The sequence below is a fragment of the Cryptomeria japonica genome, chromosome 11 (assembly GCF_030272615.1).
Source record: "Cryptomeria japonica chromosome 11, Sugi_1.0, whole genome shotgun sequence".
Lineage (NCBI taxonomy): Eukaryota > Viridiplantae > Streptophyta > Pinopsida > Cupressales > Cupressaceae > Cryptomeria > Cryptomeria japonica.
Window position 1 is genome coordinate 153,651,794 of NC_081415.1, and position 21,824 is coordinate 153,673,617.

Consider the following 21,824-nt stretch of genomic DNA (forward strand, 5'->3'; position numbering starts at 1 on the left):
GGATCAAGATCACAAAGAAATATATAGGTTTCTCCAAACAAGTAGGTAACTCGTGAGAGGCTTGGGAGAAATCAATTTTTAAACAAAGATAAAATTAAAATTATTGTATTTGTATTAATTTTTCAATTAGAAAATTTTTGAGTATCTTATAATTTAAAATTTATAATATATATTTTAATTGAATGTTCTTCTATTAAGAATTATTTTTTATAAAAGAAGCAAAAAGTATTTAATATTTTTTAAGATATTAATTATGAAAAACAACAAGCATTAACTAGTCTATGCAAGTGGAAAAAACTTGATGATGGCTCTACATGTGCGTGGATGTCCTGCTAGGGCCGAAGTGCCCTGGCCTGTGATTTGTGATCTACTTGCTTCGTTCCAAGGGGGGGGCGGGGGAGTTCTTGCTTGCTGGGGGTCGACTTTTGCTTACCCATGGTCAGGTTTTTTGGGCTACTATAGGGTTTTTCTGCAACTCTCTTCTGTTTCTTTTTCTCTAGGTTGTCATTGGGGTTTGTGGGGTTTTGGGGTTGGGTTTTCCACCCCTTTTATTTTTCTTCTTTTGGTATTTTCTCTGGATCCATGGATAATAGAGGAGTATCCTCTTCTCAGATGGTCTCTGGAGATCTAGATATGGCAGATCCGTCTCATTTGATGCATGCATGTGGAAAGGAACACGTTAGTCATTCCCAATCAGGGGCAGGCGCTTCTTCTTCGAAAGAGCCTTTTCGCATGAAAAAGGTGAATGGTTGTTTGGAGAGATCCCAAGATCGTCTAGTTCTGGTTATTCAACCTGAGCAAATTTTAGAGGATGTTGAATATTGGTGCAACCATGCTCTCATATGCAAATTCATCGGTCTTCACCTCTCTATACCTATTTTAGAGTCTTGGGCAAGCCGTGTCTGGAATCCTGAAGGAGACATGGAGCTACTTATGGCAGCCAATAACTATTTTCTGGTTATCTTTTCCAACCTAGCAGACAGGAACAAGGCTTTTGAAGGTGGCCCTTATTTTTTCAACCAGGTGGGACTCTTTATCAAACCTTGGCATATTGGCTTTAATTCTGCTGAGGAGCTTCCCTCTCATGTGCCCATGTGGATTTGATTTCCGAGGCTTCTGCTGGAGTTCTAGAGAGAAGATATTCTTCACTCAATCTCATTGCTTATTGGTAAACCTGTGGGTTCGGCTTCACAAACTCAAGATTGAAAAGTAATCTCCTATGCTTGCATATGTGTAGAAGTTGATTTAAATAATCCTTTGCCAGACTCTATGGAAATCTGTTTGGGGACATCTTCTTGGATCCAACAGTTGGACTATGAAACCCTACCATTTAGATGCAGAATTTGTCATGAATATGGTCATTTACAACGGAGATACCCCAAAAATAAATCTTCTAAACTGACTATTTCTGATCCTCCTCACTCTGTTCTGGGGGAAGATAAGGGGAAAGCCCATATGTCTAATGGTTTTGCTGATAAAGGTGGCTTCATTCTTATGAAACCTCGAAATAAAGACAAGGGAAAGAAAAGAACCTGGTTGGATAGGCAAAAGATGTCACCTTAAATAGGTTTGAGGTTCTAGAGGATTTGGTCCAAGAGGAAGGCGTTCTAGTTGAAATATCCTTGGGTGCCCAATTTCAGCATGAGGTGTTGGATGGGGATTCCAAGAAAGAGGGTTAGGCCCTATCTTTGGAGAATCAATAGGATGTTCAAATGGTTACGGATTCGCCTTCCCATGTTCAAGACAATAGAGATCTTAGGGAGTCACAGGTACCTAAAGATGTAGTGGTCATAGCATCTACTCCTCCTTCCACTATTGTGGCCTCAAGTTCAGTGAAGAGTAACAAAGCCCCACCTGTTTTAGGCTTGCAGCAGAAGATCCTCAAAAAGGGTTCTTTAGACAAACCTTTAAGGAGTGGACGAAAGACGGATCAAGAAAAGGTTAAGCTTATTGGTGATACTTTGGTTGAGTCGAGGTCTGTAAATCCCATTGATTCTCACTTCTCTCAACCACATTAATGATTGTGCTCTCATGGAATGTGAGGGGGTTGAACAACATCCCTAGACAAAAGGTTGTTCACAGATTAATTGACTCTGAGTCTCCTAATGTTGTTTTTATTCAAGAAACCAAGCTTTCAGTGGATGGTTTGGCCAATTGTGCTTGCCATGTCTGGCCACAGGACCTTTGGCAGGGAGTGAGCTCTCATGGTAGTTCAGGGGGGTTGCTTGCTTCTGGAACCCAAGGAAAGTTTCCCCTTTGTGGTAGTTTTTTAGAAGGTCTTCTATTTCTATGGTCGCTTCTAGCTTTGAGAAAGGAGAAAGATGCCTCTTCTCTAATATTTATGCTCCTACGGATCTTGTGGGTAAGTCTAATCTTTGGGCTCACATCAATTTTGTTCGGGCTCAGGATCCTTTTCTACCCTAGATTTTGGCTAGAGATTTTAATGCTGTTACTAGTTTGGAGGAAAAGCGAGGTGGGTTATTCAAGCTTGATCCTTCCTCAAATTTACTCAGAGATAATATTGGTCTCTTGAATCTCATTCATGTGAAGCCAATTAATGGTTTCTTTACTTGGAATAATAGGAGGAGTGGTGTTGAGGCTATCTCCGAAAGGCTTGATAGATTTTTGGTTTCTTACTTTTGGGTGCATGATAGGTGGTCCACCAATTCAGAAATTCTTGATTGGAGGGGTTCTGATCATTGGCCTATTAAGCTTTCTATTACATCTTTTAGAACCTCCAAAAATCCCTCTTTCAAATTTCAATTAATGTTGCTTTGTGATCAGTCATTGAGGGAGCTTATGGTTGATTGGTGGTATGAAGGGGTGCCTGCCCATGGGTGGACTATGTACTCCTTTGGGAAGAGATTACAACATTTAAAATATAGGCTGAAAAGGTGGAATAAACAATGTTTTGGGAACCTACATAGACACAAGATGGAAGCTCAATCCAAGCTGGATGAGGCTACACGTTAAATAAGGGATCAAGGAATGACTGTCGAGCTCAGTATGGCCGAGTCCCTTTCTCTAAAGGACTTAGAAGAGTGGGAGTTGCATGAGGAGATTTTCTGGAAACAAAAGTCTCATGTGGATTGGCTCCAAGAAGGTGATAGAAACACTGCTTTTTTTCATAATTTTGTTAAGGCTCTTAGGTATGGTAACTCTATTACCTCTCTCATTTCTTCAGAAGGGGTTCATCTTTCATCTAAAGAAGAAATTGCTATGGAAGCTGTCAGTTATTTTTCTAATTTGTTTACCAAAGAGGATCTTGAAGCTATGGTGGAAGAGAGGGCCATCCTGAATTGTATTCCCCCTCTTGTCTCTGTTGAAATGAATGATGCTCTCTTGCGCCCCATTTTGTTGTTTGAACATGAGGGGGTTGTGTTTCAAATGAAAAAAGGCAAGGCTCCTGGCCCTGATGGGTTTCCTATTGAGTTTTTTCAAGAATTTTGGGAGATTATAAAGTATGATCTTCTAGATGTGGTTCAAGAATCTCATAGGAATAAACAAATGCTCAAATCTATGAATTCTACCTTCTTGGCTCTCATTCCTAAGAAGGAGGGGGCTAATAGCTTGGATCAGTACAGGCCTATTGCTCTATGTAATGTTGTCTACAAGATAATCACTAAATTGATTGTTGAACGACTCAAACCTCTCCTCTGCACTTTGGTTTCTAAGGAGCAAGGTGGTTTCATTAACGAGAGACAAATCCTTGATGGAGTTGTGATAGCAATGGAGGCTATTCATTCGATGGCTTCCTCTAAGGAGAAGGCTATGTTTATTAAACTTGACATGGCCAAAGCCTATGATAGGGTGAGTTCGGATTTCTTACAGAAGATCCTTTTGGCTTTTGGTTTTGGAGAAGAATGGGTGAATTGGGTTCTTAGTTGTGTGACTTCTACCTCTTTCTCTGTTCTTCTTAATGGGGAACCCTCAAAATTGTTTAGTGCTTCGCGGGGGCTTTGGCAAGGGGACCCTTTATCTCCCTATTTATTTATTCTCATGGTTGAAGGTCTTGGCAGATTTCTCACTTCCCAGGTGAGACATGGTCTTATTCAGGGCTAGAGTTGGAATAATGCTTTACCTCCCTACTCCCATCTTCAGTTTGTGGATGACACAGGTTTGATGGGCAGGGCCAGAATCAGTGAGGCGGTGAATTTTAGGAGAGCTTTGGATATCTATTGTAAAGCCTCAGGTCAGAAAATTAATGAAGATAAATCATCCATATATTTCTTTAATACCCCTCGGCTTATTCAGAATAGGATTGCCAGGATCCTCAGATTTCAAACAGGGTCTCTTCCTTTGTTGTACCTTGGGATTCCTTTAGATTTGGGGGGTCAGCGCAAAGATTTTTGGCAAGGAATTTTGGATAAATTTCGTTGTAAGGTTAATCATTGGACCTATAGGTGGTTATCCTCTGCTAGAAGAGTGATTCTTTTGAAGACTGTGGTGCAATCACTTCCCATTTATAGGTGTTTTGTGCAAGCTCCCCCCTCCAGCTTTATGAGAGAGTTTGATGCTCTTTCTCATCAATTTCTCTGGTATGGTAGGTTTCTTTCTTCTAAGTGGAGTTTAGTTAAATGGGACTCTGTTTTTAGACCGAGACATGCTGGGGGTCTTGGCCTCATATCCATTGCATTGGTTAGCAAGGCCTTGGCGGCTAAGCTGTATTGGAGGTGGTGTAACAGTCAAGATCATGACTGGGCCAAGATTTTAACCCACAAGTATCTCCCTGGTGCTAATGATCATGACGTGCCTCATCTTAATTTAGTGGGCAGGGGCTCTTATATCTGGGATACTCTTAAAAAAGGTGCCCAACTTATTAAAGATTGTCTTTTCTGGATTTGTAATAGAGGCTCTGAAGCTCTTTTTTGGCAGGACTCTTGGGATGGTCACCCTCCTATTTTTTCTAGTTATCCACAGCTTCAGCCTCTTTCCAGCATTTTCATTGATGCTGGATGGGTTAAGGTGAAGAATTTCAAAACGGTTAGCCGCATTGGACAGGTTGAGATGACTTGTTGGAAAGATCCTCTTGAATGGCCCTTGCGTGGTTCAGATGAAGATCGTGCAGTGTTGTTTAATATCTTGGAGGGTAGGTTATGTAGATCCCTCAACGAGAGAGATATTCTAGCTTGGGGTCCTAATCCAAAAGGCAAGTTTTCTGTTGCTGAAGGTTATGTTCAGCTTGATAGGCAATTGCATGGCTTGACGGATGTTCCCTGGTGGAAGAAGGTATGGAATAACTTTTCTTGGCCGAAATGTAATTTCTTCATATGGCTAGTTGCTCAGAGGAAATGCCTCACGTGGGAGAATCTTTGTAAGAGAGGCTTTTGGGGACCATCTATCTGCTATCTTTGTATGCATAATGAGGAAGACTGCTCCCACTTGTTTTTTCTATGCCCTTTCTCTAGGGATATTTGGCACAAGTGGTGGGAGGCTTGGCAACATCCTTGTTTTCATGCTACCTCCTTAATTGAATTTTGGGATAGCTTGGGCAGACCCCCAACAAAGACCTCTTTTCTTCAAGTGGCCTAGGCTATTGGGCCAGCTCTTATTATCTGGAATTTATGGCTGGAAAGGAATCAGAGGGTCTTTTGTGATTCACATATAGGGAGTTCTCAGATGTGGCAGAAGATAGTTAATAGGCTTCAAGAGACAATCTCGGCTAAATGCAATTTGTTTGTAAATGTTGATCTGGGTGATTATGCTATTGTAAGGAATCTGCAATTGGAAAACATTAAAATTGACTGTGCTACTGGAAATAGATCTCATCATGCAAAGCAATAGATAAGTAGAGTTGGAAGGTGGATTCCCCCTCCTGTGGGAATCTTAAAAATTTATACTGATGGCTCTTCTCGTGGGAATCCTAGACATGCAGGTATTAGAGGTATAGGTAGAGGTGAGGATGGTTGTGCAGTTTTTTTCTTCTCTATTTATACAGGGTAGCACTCCAACAATCTTATGGAGGCCCTAGCTATTAAGATTGTTGTTGAGTGAGGCTGTTCTTTAGGATGGAGGAAGATTATTTGTGAGTTAAACTCTCAGATTGTTGTGGACATGTTGAACAAACAAAATTTGAATGATGTGAGTTGGCAATTAGCTTCTATGGTCAGCCAGATTTTGCAAATGTGTAACACATTGGATTTTGTCTCCTTTTGTCATATTCCCAGGGAGTGGAATAGAGTGGCTGATTGTTTGGCCAAGTGGGCTTCAGAGCATGTTGATGGTTGGGATTTTAGTGGAAGGGATGGTATACCTCAAGATTATCTAGAAACTTTAGACAGGTTAATGCTGGAAGACAAGATGTTGCAAGAGCACCCTGTGGTGTAGGATCTATTTCCCTTTTATGTTTGTTTCATTTTCATTGTCATTTTTGAGGCCCTTCGAGGCTCCGGATGAGCCCAATTTTTTGTGTAATTCCAAAGTAGCTAGACTTTGGCCCTACTTTGTGCTTTCTGAAAAGGTATTATCTTTGGAAATCCAATGGTCAAATCTATTTCTATGGTCACTGGAATTTGTAGTGGTGGTGCTGGTGGTTCCTTTTAGTTTTTCTTGTTGTCTTGGTGGGCCTGAGGCCTCTTCTTTGTAATTCTATGATTTCTGAATAAATCTTTACATACAATACATTTTTTTACTGCATGTGTTTCTTCCAAGAACACATTCACTCTATGGAAAAAGGAAAACTAATAACTATTCACATTATTTAAATATTGCGTAGTTTAGAAAAATTACAAATAAAATAAATATATTTTATATATTTTAACTTATATATCAGTTTAGATCATTGTTCATACTTTCATTTTCTTTATGAACAATTATAGTTTGAATATTTCAAATATAGACTAATTTGAGTAACTAATAAGAAATAAATAAAAATATTTTACATATTTTGACTTTTTAATACCATTTTAACTTATAATTTAAAACATACATTTTTTAAATTCAAGAGCATGTTTTTTATAGAGAACGAAAGGAACATTTAACATGTATATCTATATTAACCATCCAACTGAAATATTTATTAGTTTAGAGAAATCATAGAAAAAGTAAATATATATTATTTATTTGAATTTGATATTTAATTCTATTATAGTTATGTTTTACATAATTATTTATTTATTTGAATTTGATATTTAATTTTATTATAATTCTGTTTTACATCATTATTCATTTGCAATGAATTCTATAATGTCTTCTTACAAATATCATATAATTTAAAACATAAAATATATTTTTGAGTTTCAATTTTTTTGGTACCAAGCACATGTTTTATATAAAAATTAAAAGAAAATTTGATCTTTTTTTTTATTAATTATCAAAGTAAATAACACTTATACTAGTTTAGATAAGTCACAAATAATATAAATATATTTTACAAACTTGACTTTAATGTTTCATTACAATTATATTTGTTCAAAGTCATTAGTCATCTTTGCTTACAAATATAATATTGTTCAAAACATAAAATATAGTTTTTAATTTCTTACTCTACCAAAAACATATTTTCTATAAAAAATTAAAGGAACACCTAACTTGTCTTTCCACAATAAGCATCCAATGAATTCAGACATTGGTTAGCTTAGATAACTCAAAATTAAAATAAATATATTTTATTGACTTGACACAATTTTTTATTATCATTATTATTGAAAGCTATGTGAGTTGCAATTTCAAAGAGGAACAAATAAAACAAGAGACGTGAAGCGTCATGTTCCTGCCAAGAGTTAAAAATTGGATGGTAGAGGAGAATAGGAAATGTATGGGTGGTAGAGGGGAGGTACAGAAGGTTAATGTACATGCTAGTTATAATGGTAAAGAACAACAATACCTTGATGGTTTTTCCAAGAAGGAATGCAGAAGTAAGGAGTGAGTGTAATCGTTGGTATGTGCCAAATGCATTTCATAACTACTGATAATTATAAAAATGTAGATGAATACAAGATTGGAAGTAAAGTGGGAGTAATTTTCATCAAGAATGTAATAGTTTTTGCAAATTGTCAAGAGTGCAATACTAAAATACACTAAAATCAAAGTTCCTAATTTGGACCATGATGTTGTTTGTGCAACAAAAGTTTCAATGGGTAAGCAATAACTTCAAATCAACTATGCATCTAATTATACAGATTTAATGTTTCCCTAATGAAGATGAGGTATTTTTATTTGTAAAGAGGTGTTAAAAATATGGTACTTTATATACAATGAAACAAACACCAAAAAGATAAATATATTGATTTAAAAATATATGAAAAATCTTATTCATATATACAAAATCACATTGTTTTCAATGGAAATGGTGGTCACATGCAATCCATGAGCAAATGGGAAAATCTTCTTTTGTTTTTTAGTATAATAATTTTTGTGATGTTTTATTGAAATTTAATTGTGTAAATTTTTTAGTTGATGTTTATTGATTTTCTTTTATAAAGTACATCATCAAAATCTAGTATGCGAAAATAAAAATAAAGCCATCAAGGCAAACAAACTTTTCTGACTATAGATATCTATGAGATGGATATAATCAATGTTTTTTTGAAAAATATTAGACAAAATCTGGTTGGGGGTGCTTTAAGGTAGCTCCTCCATTGCATATTTATTTATATGATTATGATGATCATTTGAAACTCTTGAAATCTTTTGTATATGCATTTTTCATATTGGAAGTGATTGTTATATTAACTAGATTAATTTTCATTATTTTCTTAATAATCTTCGCTTTATAATAAATTCATATCCAAAACATAAAATAAAAGATAATATTATTGAGTATTTTACATAAATCAAACAATAAAAAAATATGTTAGAATATTCTTATATAAAAAAATTAATTTTTAGACCCAACATGATCTCTTAACTTTAGATGGAACATTTAATAATTTAAATAATTATAATATAATAATAATTATAAGATTTATTATTTTATTATATTATTTTTATTATCGTTGGTATTATAAGATTTATTATTTTTATTATCATTGTATTAATTTATAAATATTTTAATTATAATAGTATTAATACACGAATACATTTATATGCATTAAACATTCAAATAAATATAAACACAAAAATAAAATAAAAATTAAATACTAACTAATTTTATAACCACAATATTATAATTTACTTTTTAATTGAAAAAAACTAATATAACCTACCCCAAATCCCATGGGAAGACTCCCGAACTAATTTGAGTGGGGCCCTAACTTCTCTGTTTCAGCTCAGCAGTTACCAGCAGCTTTTGGGGGCCAACGCCTGGAATTTCTCGCTGGGTGCCAAAACGGGTATCCCGAAAGGGAAGATTGTGAAGGTGCCCATCACCTGTGTCTGCTCCAATGCCACTGGGATCTCTCAAGATGGACCCAAATACAAAGTGCAGCCGGTCAATACTCTCTCCATCATTGCAGGAACCATCTTTGGAGGGCTTCTTACCTACTTTGATATTCAGAAGGTCAATCCCCAGATCACGGATGTCAATAAAATCTTGGCAGAAGCTTCTCGAATTGTCCATCCATCCATCCCCAAACCATTAAAAAATTATTATGGAAGAAAAAATTAATGGCAGTCATAATTTTAGGAAAAATAAAATAAAATTAGCAGCAACAACCAATGATTTATTTTAACTATTAATTCTATTAAAATATGGAAACATTGAAAAATGTGAAAAGAGAAAAAAATATTTGAATATGATTGGTTGGCAGAATTAATAAAAATGCATCCAACGGATGCGTTAGTATACAGGCAGGAACTAATAAATAAAATGATCAAGGCCAAATGAATACACAATTTCGCGTTCCAATTATTATATGATTATTAATATTAAAAGACATAAGAGAAGACAATTTTGAGCATTCCAAAATAGATTGGTCAGAATTAGCTTCATTTAATTAATTTTTTTATGCTTATTCTAATTTAAAAATCGATACAATTAATGGACATATTTTACTTAGCTGGCTTTAACATTTGGTTACCACATATTCGACACATGTTTTTACTGTCACCAAAGGGGTAGAAGCTTCTTAGATTAGATCATTACCGGTCAATTAAGTGTCATTACTGGCATGTGATAATCATTACTGGTTCGTGCCGAGTTCAAATAGTTTTGATTGATGTGCCAATGAGAAATTAAAATAAAGATTTTTTTTAGTAATCATTTATTATTTTTTTCATCGATTAATTTTGGAAACAGTAATTTCAAAAATTTATTTATTTTTTATTTAATTATTACCATTATTATTATGTTCAATGCATTTCTTTTTGAAGAAAGAAATTGCACGATATTGTTAAAGCTAAGACAAATATTGCAGATTTAAATCTATTATTTACTAAAATTCAACTTGAAGCCTTTCTATTTTTGCCACGTGCATTTCTCCACTCTAATCTAGGATTTAAAATGATCTTCAATGGCATCATAACACAATTGGGATCACATGTAATCCCTTTTCTTTACTTCTAAATCTTTTACAAACTCATGCATCATTATTACTGAGTGTAATGAAGCAAAAGTTACACCACCATTTCAATAGTCATATGCGAAGAAATCTACAACTCACTTCACCCTAAACCTCTTTGTAATATTTGTGATGTGCAATTCAAAACTAAAAGTCTTCTTCTATTAAGAAACATGTTGAACACACCCAAATGCTCAGAGTGGGGGGTGAATTAGCAAAAATCAATTTTTAACTATTCATTAAATTTTTAAACCTTTAAAGAAGATCTACAAAAGTAAAGAATAGTACATAAATGCATAACACAACAACACCAAAATTTTATATAGGAAATATCGAAGGACTAAAAAACCATAATGAGGATCAACTTGTAATATACGAAACAAGTTATTACAATGTTTTTTTTTGGCCTTCTGTCAAGGAAGCTCAATGATCTCTAAATGGACTTGTAGGCTAAGGCACACTACTCTAGAGAAAGATACAATACTTGCAGTCTGAGGATTTCTTCTCCAAAGCAAGGAAGAATGAGATTACAATAACATACATAATGTGAATTGCACTATAGAAGAAGCATATGAAAAATGCTAGCAGTGCAGTCCTCTTTGTAGCCCAAATACTCTATCATATTGATTTTGTACACTTCATAATAATATGGTGTATCACTAATTTCTTTCACACATCACATCAACATTGTATCAACTCACAATTTTATTTTATTTTTTCCTTATCTATCATCTACACCATCTAGAAACATGAATTAGGTTGTCTATAATAAGACCTAACAACTGAAACATGTGACCTAGAATAGGTTGGCTCCAAGCATATGCATCTACAAAAGTAAAGAATAGTACACACTTAATCCCCCGAATTTCAACACCAATGTCAAGGTCGCTCATTGTTAACCATTTTATCATTAGGAAATGACTCAATACATCATGCAGACCAATATCAAGCTACTAAAGGCTATATATAACTTCCTTACGATATCTCCAAAATAGATTATTCATCTAGTTCTGGTGCAGAAGAACATCATTACAAAACTAGTAAACATGTTCAAGCTAGACTGACATGAACATGATAAAAATAGTATGCACCAAAGCATCGGCATCCTTGAATGTCATGTCACTTGTTCAATACACTATCCTTAAAATTTTCCCAAAACTACTTTGGTAGAATGTAAAGCTTTCTAGTGAGCCAACTTTAACAATTTGTTTTTATAGATAGTGATCTAGAGTTCAAAATTGTATAATTTTTTTTGTACAAATAATTAAGTCCTATGAATCGGTAAATGATGAATGAAACATTTCATAACTTAATTCCAGAAGTAAACAACCAATTCATGTAGGTTGGAAGAATGTAAAGCAAAAAACCAACACAATTTCATATATAAATAGACTCTACTATGTTTAGATAAATTTTCTCAAGTAACCAAACATAAAACTAAACTCAAACACTATACTATTGACTTCCTAAACATGTGAACTTAAATCAAGATGATTCAACATATAACCAGGTTAAGAATAATATAAATTGATGCATACCATCTTCTCTAGGCTAGTGTATTGTCATTAGATGATTTACTATACTGTCTTCTACATCTCTGACCAATGGTACAGTTGCTCTCAAACATATTCAACACATAAACATTGTAAAATGCATCAATGACCTCAACAAGTACACCAATCATCTCCTTAGTGACAATAAATACTTTTAAACATCAAGTTGACATCAATGACAACACATAATGTCAACAATATCCCCATTCTTCATTGGTAGAAACACCATATCTACAATATCTCCCCTTTGACCAGTATCTCTCTCATGGCATAATCTATACAATGTCTCGTAATTTGATATAAATGACGAAGGGAATAGTATCTACCTAACTAAAAATGATACGATATATACTTTCCCCTATCAATGTGCATCAACTATTAATTCCCCCTTTACATGGAGATGCATCATCAAAACTAATATTAGATGCAAAAATCCCCAACTGTACATCTACAATGGTAAAACTATACAACCAAGTCTTATCTTATTTGTCCCTTCTTGAGAGTTAGGATTCTCTTATATTTTACCTTAAGTTTGACTAGAGAAATATTCGATCTTGTCTATGCTGAGGAGAGGATCTGGATTTGACATTCAAATTGCATGTATAGATCCTCAATAGTATCCACATTATCTAGAGTCTAAATTTTTTGTTCTACTTCCTCTTCTTCTCAAAAAATGTTTTCTTAAGAATCCAACCTCAGCTCCATTTCTTCCCTTAGCTAGAAAATTTTCTTTTTGATTTGATTTCTTTGCTTGTGTGAAAAAAGTAGTTGTACATGAATTTGATCTTTTTGTGCTCTCATGGAGCCATCGTTACCCTTTCCTAAATCATATGTGTTGGCAAAATGAAAAGTTTTTCACTCAATAGTGTTAATATGTTCCTTGATTTTTTTATGTGGTTTGGCCACCTAAGACAAAATTGGTACTCTACAACTACTTCATCAATATTGTTCTTAAATTTCTTAATACTTTTTTATAGTAAAATATGTGCATTAGCTCACATTTATCAAAAAAAATAGTTTTCCCTTATTATTATACCTTCTTAGGTCTTTATTTTTTTCTCTCTCTTCCATATGATATGTATGATCTTTGAAGGAATCCATAATATTTTCCTTAAACAACCTTTCTGCAGTGTCCAAAGCCATTTTAGGATTGCTCTCTTTCTTTTCCTATCCATCACTAAAACTTGGAATATTAACCATTTTTTTAACTTGTCTTTCTTCAATATTACCTATATCCTTAGCATTTTGTATTTCCTTTTTATTATCCACAGTCTTCCCTATATTAATAGTGTTCTCCGGACCAATTTATTTTTGCACTTTTCTTAGTATCACCTAGAGGAGGTAAACACTCCTTATCTCTTTTCTCTACACTTTGTTAGTCAATGTCGAAATTCTCTACAGGAGGAGTCTCTTTGGTTGGTTCAACACTCATTTCATATCCACAAATATCTACTAAGGAAGCATCAAATGTTGTCATATCAATGTCTTGGTTGGATGTCCTAGGAATATCTTTATCTATTAGTTTGAGCTTCTTCATCTCTTTAGGAATTAAGCTATCTTTTGTTTTTTTTCTTTCTCCATTCTTTCAATGTCATATTTGTCCCTTCCCCTTAAGAGTCTTTACCATTGTATTTGCTTGAAACATTTTTCCTTGCATATGTGAAAGTATATCTCTTTCCTCAATGGCCTAAGAGAAGCTCCAACATTATTCATCACCTATTCCCTCATTTTTACTTATCTATCTTAGAATAGCCTTTTGCATCTCAGTGCCAAAAACTTTTGCAAGTCTTTCTTGAATTTTTTCAAGTATTTGATTTAGATTCATATTGAAGGTGGTTAAATACATCACTATAGCCTTCCCAATTATTGCCTTATCAACTCAAGGCACATTATCAGATAATTCAACTATTTGATATAAATCTCATTTGTACTCAATGTGAATGCTAGCTCCAAAGGCACATGTTCCTGTACATTTTGATTGTTCTTATTTTCTCTTTTTTTCAATATGGAGGCCTCCTTTTCTTTCTTCCATTCTTTTTCATCATTATATTCATTATTTCCAAGTAAAGGATTATCTTTCTCTTCCTCTTTTTTCTTGTACTTTGTAGGAGCCTCAGGTTTCTATGTATAATAATATCACACCTTTTTTTTATAGGAGGTGTTGTTGTTGTTGTTCCTATAGAAGGCGTAGGAGTAGTATTCATTCCAATTATCTATAGCAGAAGTGATGAAAGTGTAACATTTGTAACCATTTTAGATACCTCACCAGAGCTCTTATTAAGTTCCTTCAACTTTATCCTCTAAGACTTTTGGTTAGTAATAATTTATTCATAAGATGCAAACCTCTTTGCATCAAGATCTATTGGTTCTTTAAGAAACACTTTAGAATGAGCAATCCAATCATCTACAAAAAGCTCATATGGAAATTTAAGAGTCTAGGAAGTTCTAGGCTCAATAACCTCCATATAGAAGTTGTCATTGTTAACCAAAATTAGGATTACTTCTTTTTATCTTTCTACATATTCTACAAGTATTCTATATCTCATTTGCATGTCACCTTGGATTTTTTTTAAGAAGCTCCAAAATTCACTATCACTAGCTTTTCCATATGGAAATCTATGCACATGATCTCTTATTTGTGAAGCAATAGACACATCTATTCTCAAAACCACATTTCTTTTATCATGCAATTCTATCATAAAATAAATAATTAGGAAAACAATGGGTAAAGTCAATAAGTTAAGTCCACTTAGTGTGGAAATTTTATAGTTAGAAAAAATGGCAAATCGTGCAAAGTGCATGGAAAACGAAATAGGATCCTGTTTCAAAAACTGAATGGGATCTCATTTCTTTCTTTTTTTTTTTTTGTTATTGTTTTTTTAATTATTATTAAATACACGCTATATGTACATGAAATATAGCATCTATATTTTAAGTTATATCTCATGTATATACTAGCATGATGTTTGAGAGTGGTTTTAGATCCGTAGGAGTTATAATACAAATTATAGATTTTAAAAGTTCCTATAAATTTTTAGGCTTAGTCAAATTTCACTAACCAAAACTTGAAAGAACATTTTAACATCTAACTACACATGTATAACATTTATACATAACATTTAAATATATCAAAAAGAAATTTAAACATTGAAAAATCTAACTAGGTAGGTACGGAGAGAGAGATAAAGAGGTATATGTAGATAAATAGAGGAAGGGAGGGAGTGAGGAGAGGTGGATAGAGAGAGTAGAGAGTTAAGGATGTGAGAGGGAGGTAGATAGATATATCTATATTTTGGGAGAGAGAGGAGAGAGATAGGGAGAGTTAGAGACGGGATAGAGGAAGAGTAATGTGGAGAGAGATAGGTCTAGAGATTGAGAGAGATAAAGAGAGTGATATAGAGAGAGAGCAAGAAAATGTTGATAAGAGCCCGCAGATTGCTAGAATTTAAGTCTGCAAATTTATAAGGTCTTCTAAAATCTAGAAGTTGCATTACAACTCCTAGAGATCTAAAACCACTCTCAAACATCTTGCCAGTATATACATGAAATATAACTTAAATGTTACATTTCATATATATGTAGCTTGTTTTTTATAACTTAAAAAAAAACAATAACAAAAAAAAGAAAAAGAAAGAAATGGGACCCCATTTGCTTTTAAAACTGGATCTCTTCTAAAATGGGATCTCCTTTGCTAAATGTATTTTTAATTATTTTAGGAAACTAAACGAGATCCTGTATCCCAAACATGATCCTGTTTTGTAAAAGATCTCGTTTCTAAAAAAATGAATTTTGGCCTAGTTGTACCTTCAGATTTTGGCTTGAGAAATGGCTTGGAGAGCTAACCCTTTGGCTTTGACCTAGTTTGACCTGCAACTTGAAGGCCAAATCAATCTTCATACAAAATAATGACTTAAAAAATATATCTTAACACCAAATTTTCATAATTTTTTTAAACAATGAAACCCCATTGTAGTAGAGACTATCTAGGTTCCAAATATGTAATTTTTTTATAAAATGGATCAATATATTTATTTTTAAAATAATTTCTCATGAAAGAGGTCCATAAACCTGAAATAATATGGTTTTTTGGTTTTTTAATAACTTTTTTGTCTTTAAGATTTTTGGAAACAAATTATATGGCATTAGATTAGAGACAATTATATATAGTTATAAAAAAAAAAATTAAAAATTAAGTTTAGGTCAAATTATGCTTGTTTTACACGAGGATTTTTTAAAATAATGATTATGCCCAATACAAAATTAACAAAAAGAAAATGCCAAAAAAATTACAAAAAAATATCCTCATTAAAGGTTAGTGACTTATAGATATTTTTCCGAAAGGATTCAGAAAAACACTTTCATTTCGGTCAAACTATGCTTGCCATACACGGGCATTGTATGGTCTTGAAAAGTGACTTTTAAACTATAGGTTGTAGTAATGCCTATTCAAAATTAATTTTTAAAAATTGGGTATTAAATAAATTACTTATGTGGAAAGTAGACTTAGTGCTACATTTTCTTTAAATGAATATTTTCAAGACTCATTCTTTAATTTCTTCAAATTTTTAGGTCAAACATGAAAAAATCTAAAAAACACGGAAAACACTTCCACTTTTTGGCCAAAAAGTGGACTCAACTTCTTATAGCCACCCCAATTAAAGATCTATAAAAGAAACAATAATTAATTTCTTTGGTTTTCTAAAAATCCTACATTAATTTTTGTCTTAATAGCTCACATAGATCAATATATTTTCATTCTTTGACCATTGGATAACCAGTATGTATGGTAGTAGTAGAGGAAAACCTTGCACGGTTAGTGAAACAAATTTTATAGGCAACTTTGGGGTAGAGGCCTATTGAAAACCCGAATCAACAATTTTATTTATTGCCAATGCCATATTAGTGTTTTCTCTAGTTAACCTCATAAGAAACATCATTCTTTACTAACTTCAATGTGGGAACATCTCTAGTACAATACAATCTTTCTATAACCCTCATAACTTATTTTGTTATCTTGTAGAGTCATTATAGCCATGCATGTGGCTCAATGCAATTCTAACCATCTCCTATTCTTAGAACATGGGAAAATAGTTCCAAACATCCAACTTATTTTCTTCTTAACTAGTGTATTCTAGCTTCAACATAGACTCCTTATTTCCCAAATGTTTGTCCTTAAACTCCGCTAGTTTCATTTGATTATATTCTTCCAAGGGATCATGAATGTAAGCTTGCATTACTTTGGGATTATGTAATTCCCAAACTTTAGGGCAAAAACACAACAACATTTTTTATAAAATAGGGCTTGATTACTTGAGTTTATGTAACGTGAAGATGTCATTGCTCACTATGTTTTACTAACATGATTATCCTAGTGTCAACATAATGTGTTCATCAATGTGAGCGATTAACTGTTTTATTTAAAATTTAATTAAAATGACAACGTGTAATGTACATTGTCTATGTGGGGTAAATTAACCCCTTAAGCCATTTCTCTACATTGCACCTGATGGGGAATAGTTATTCGAAATAAATTAAGGATACCTACCTTAGCGTTAACAATGTTAGTTTAATTTGGTTAATAAGATTATTTATTAATTCACATCTAAGTGTTTGAATAGCTCCATTCATTTAAAATATAACCTTTCAAGGGATTAAAATTTGATTTCCCTAGAAATAACTATTAGGTTCATTTATGTTTAGAGTTTACTAATTTAACTCAAATAATTCCATTTAAACTTAATGTTAAATGTATTATTTAATAGCAAGTTTTCCCAACTTAATATATTAATATTAATATTAATATTAATTTAGTATTAACAATATTTAATTAACCCCAGGGTGTCTATTTACATTTGCTTTATTTATATTCCTATATATATATATATATATATATATATATATATATATATATATATATATATATATATATATATATATATATATATATATATATATATATATATATATAATTGCATACCCTATGGATGTGTAATTAAATACTCATACAAATATTCCTAAAATGCCACTTAAAACTTTTATCCCTAAAAACCTTATTTTATAGCATTCTTATTAGGGTTCTACTTTATTCTTTATTATGAGCCCCTTTTTATTCTTTATCATTATTAGGGTTCCATTTTAGACTAAAGAACCCCTTGTTATTTTCCCACATATACCCTAACTTTTGTTAGGGTTTTTATATTTATTTTGTTTCTACGTCAAGTTTACGACATTGAGTTTACCCACACCACCCCTGCCTTCATCTGATAGCCATAAAAAAAAAAAAAAATTTATTTTTTTATATTTTTAATATATATATACACACACACACAAACACACACACAAACACACACACACACACACATATATATATACACACACACATATATGTATGTATACACATATATATACATATTTATACATATATACATATATATGTATATATACATATATATGTATATATACATATATACATATATATATAGACATATATATATACATATATACATATATATAGACATATATATATACATGTTTATACATGTATATACATAAATATACATGTATACATATATCTATACATGTATACACGTGTATAGATATATGTATACATGTATATACATGTATATGTATATATATACATGTATATACATGTATACATATATCTATACACGTGTATACATGTATAGATATATGTATACATGTATATATATATGTATAGACATGTATATACATACATACATACATATATATACATTATATATATATATATGTGTATATATTTATATATATATATATATACATATACATGTATATATATACATATACATGTATATACATACATATATATATATATATATACATGTGTACATGTATGTATGTATGTATGTATGTATGTATATATGTATGTGTATACATATATGTACATATACATATATATACATACACATGTATGTATATATATATATATATATATAAAAAAATATTCATGTTGACTTGTATATTTAGATGTACGGTTTATTATCAGGTTTAAAATTAGTTTGTTTTTTTAAACAGGTTATATATATATATATATATATATATTTAAAAACATATATTCTGGATTTTTAATAAGTTTCCTAACTTGTTGATGTGAAGGGTTTTGTGTATGTGTGTGTGTGTGTGTGTGTGTATGTGTGTTTTTAGGAATGTTTGCTCCAATCTATTTTTATTTCCAGATTTACTAGTTGCAGGTTTTAAATTTAGAATGTATTTAATATAAATGCTATTATTTTTAATATAAGTATATGAACTACTATTATGACTTTTAAATCTGAACTTTTAGGATATCTAATAGGCAGATTTTAAAACATTCTCAGAAGTATAAGCAAATCTAAATCCATTTCTTTTTTCCAAGTAATTTTACTTTCCTATATTGAAACAAATGTAAATGTTGTAATTAGATAGGAACTCTTTTATTTCTTTTTAAGAATAATTTTTTTAAGATTAACAACTAACTATGAGTTTAAACAAAATATAGATCATGTAATAAACTTTAGAGATAGCAATGTTTTCTTTATTTTAACAATAACTTCAATTTGAAACACGACATCTTAGTGTAATTAAAAGTAAATCTTTCCAAATTTGTATTTATTCAAATAAGAGATACAATAGAAATACTACACAATTGTTGTATCTTTCCTTTTTGCTACTAAGTACATAAACTTAATGAAATAAATGCATTTCTTTCACATACATTTTCTTTTGAATCTTAATAATAGTTAAGAGAAATGCATAGGTTTCTTTCCTTTTTACATTCTTCTTCACTAATTAGCATAAACTAAAATAATCTTGAAGTAGCAAATTGAAGCATTCCTCAATGAGACACATAGATAACGTTGTTTCTTCCATCTTCTATATCCAAACTGCAGACCTGCAAATGAAATAACTCTGTGGGTTGTGACCATGGAGGCTCACCTCCCAGCCTAGGCCTACAAGTGGCCACCTCTGAGATTAAGAGAACTAGGTGGCAAACAAGTTACAAACAAGCAACACACATTAATTTTTAGAATACAAGAGAATACATTCAACACAAAACTCCCATCCCAAGCTTAACACATAGTCATCAAAATGATATTTTTAAAGAGGGGTGAAGGTGGACTGTGTTGGTAATTGACATTCAATTGGTTGGTTTCACTATGTTGTCACTAATGGAAACATGGTATTGTGTTCTGAATTCAATCTTTAGTTTAGTTGTGTATCGGCAGCCACTTCACGGATACTACACCGACACCGACACTGGCAGGACAAACGGATTCCTTTCATCACCGACAATGCAGGCCAACATGGTTTAGTAACGATTATCGGTATTGGAGGCCGACATATCTTGTATCTGGCATCAACAATTGATTTTAATAGTTATGGATTTATGTTATCTGACTGACATGTAATTTCATATTGTATATATCTTTGTAAATTGACATAAGGCATGTAAATTTATATAGGGTATTTAGGTCAGTTTGGGAGATCATTTTGTTTGTAATAAATGGATCATGATGTGAATGTAATATGATGCAAAATATATCAGAGAGATCATGTATGTGACAAAATTTATGTAAGGGTTATTCTAGTAAAGGGTTTAGGGTTTTTAGACCAGAACAGACATAACTTAAACCGAAACTGTATTCTGGCATAAAAGATGTTATCTTAGCAGTTCACACTTCTTTGTATTGTAGTATGGAATTTCATGTAGCTAGTGAGGCTCCTTTTGTGATTGAGCAGTGTGCTCTAGGCTGTAAGCCTTCCTGCAAGTGTAGACCCATTATATTTTGTAATATCTCTTCATATGGCCAGTGGATTGATATTGTGGGTCACAAATCCCACCGTGGTTTTTCCTCTTTGAGGGTTTCCACATATAAATCTGTGTGTTATGGTTCTCATTTATGTGATTGCCTTATCGGTTTCTTTACTTCTTTCAATTTTGTATGTACCAGTATACCGATTGGTGTATGCATATCTTAATAAGGCTAAAATTAATCATTCTGGTATAACACGGATTCACCCCCCCCCCCCCCTCTCTCAGTGTTATTGGATTCTAACAATTGATATCAAAGCCTTTTGCCTCAGAGGAAGTTTAACAGTTTGAGGAAGATTCTGAAACTAGAATTCATGGATATGGCTTTGGAGAAGCAACTTGAGATGGTACTTGAAGATTATGATGCTGAAAGGTTGAAGAACTTAAAGATACAAGAAGAATTGAATTCTACTAAGGAATTCATTCTTGTCCTACAAGAGAGGCTATTATTTGTTCAACGTAGGAGGAAGGAACTTTTACAAAGTCAAGACGATGAAGAGAAAGATGCATTTAAGGAACAATGTCACAAATTGAGTCAAGATAACATGGTTATGAAAAATGAAATGCCAGTTATAACTATGAGGATGTCTAAGGAGATTGAGCTCCTCCCTCTTTTTCATTTTCTTCTTCTTCTTTTCCCCCTTTTTTCTTTCTTTCTTTATGTTGCTTCGCGGGTGGGTCCACAATCCTACACCAGCGGGGTTTCTCCCCTGCAGGAGGGTTTGCACACCCACGTTTGCGGGGTTGTGCCCCCACACCCAAAGGATCAATCTTTTGTACCCGTAGGGATGCACCCCCGTAAGTGAGGTTGCACCCCCGTTCTCGTGGGGATACACTCCCGTGATTGAGGTTGCACCTCCACGTGAGCAGGGTCGCTCTTCCACAACCATAGGGTTGCACCCTCATGTGAGAATGGTCACTCCTCGTGCCCGTGGGGATGCACCCCCGCAAGCAGGGTCGTGCCCCTACGTGCACAGGATGCACTCTAGCGTGAGTGGGGAT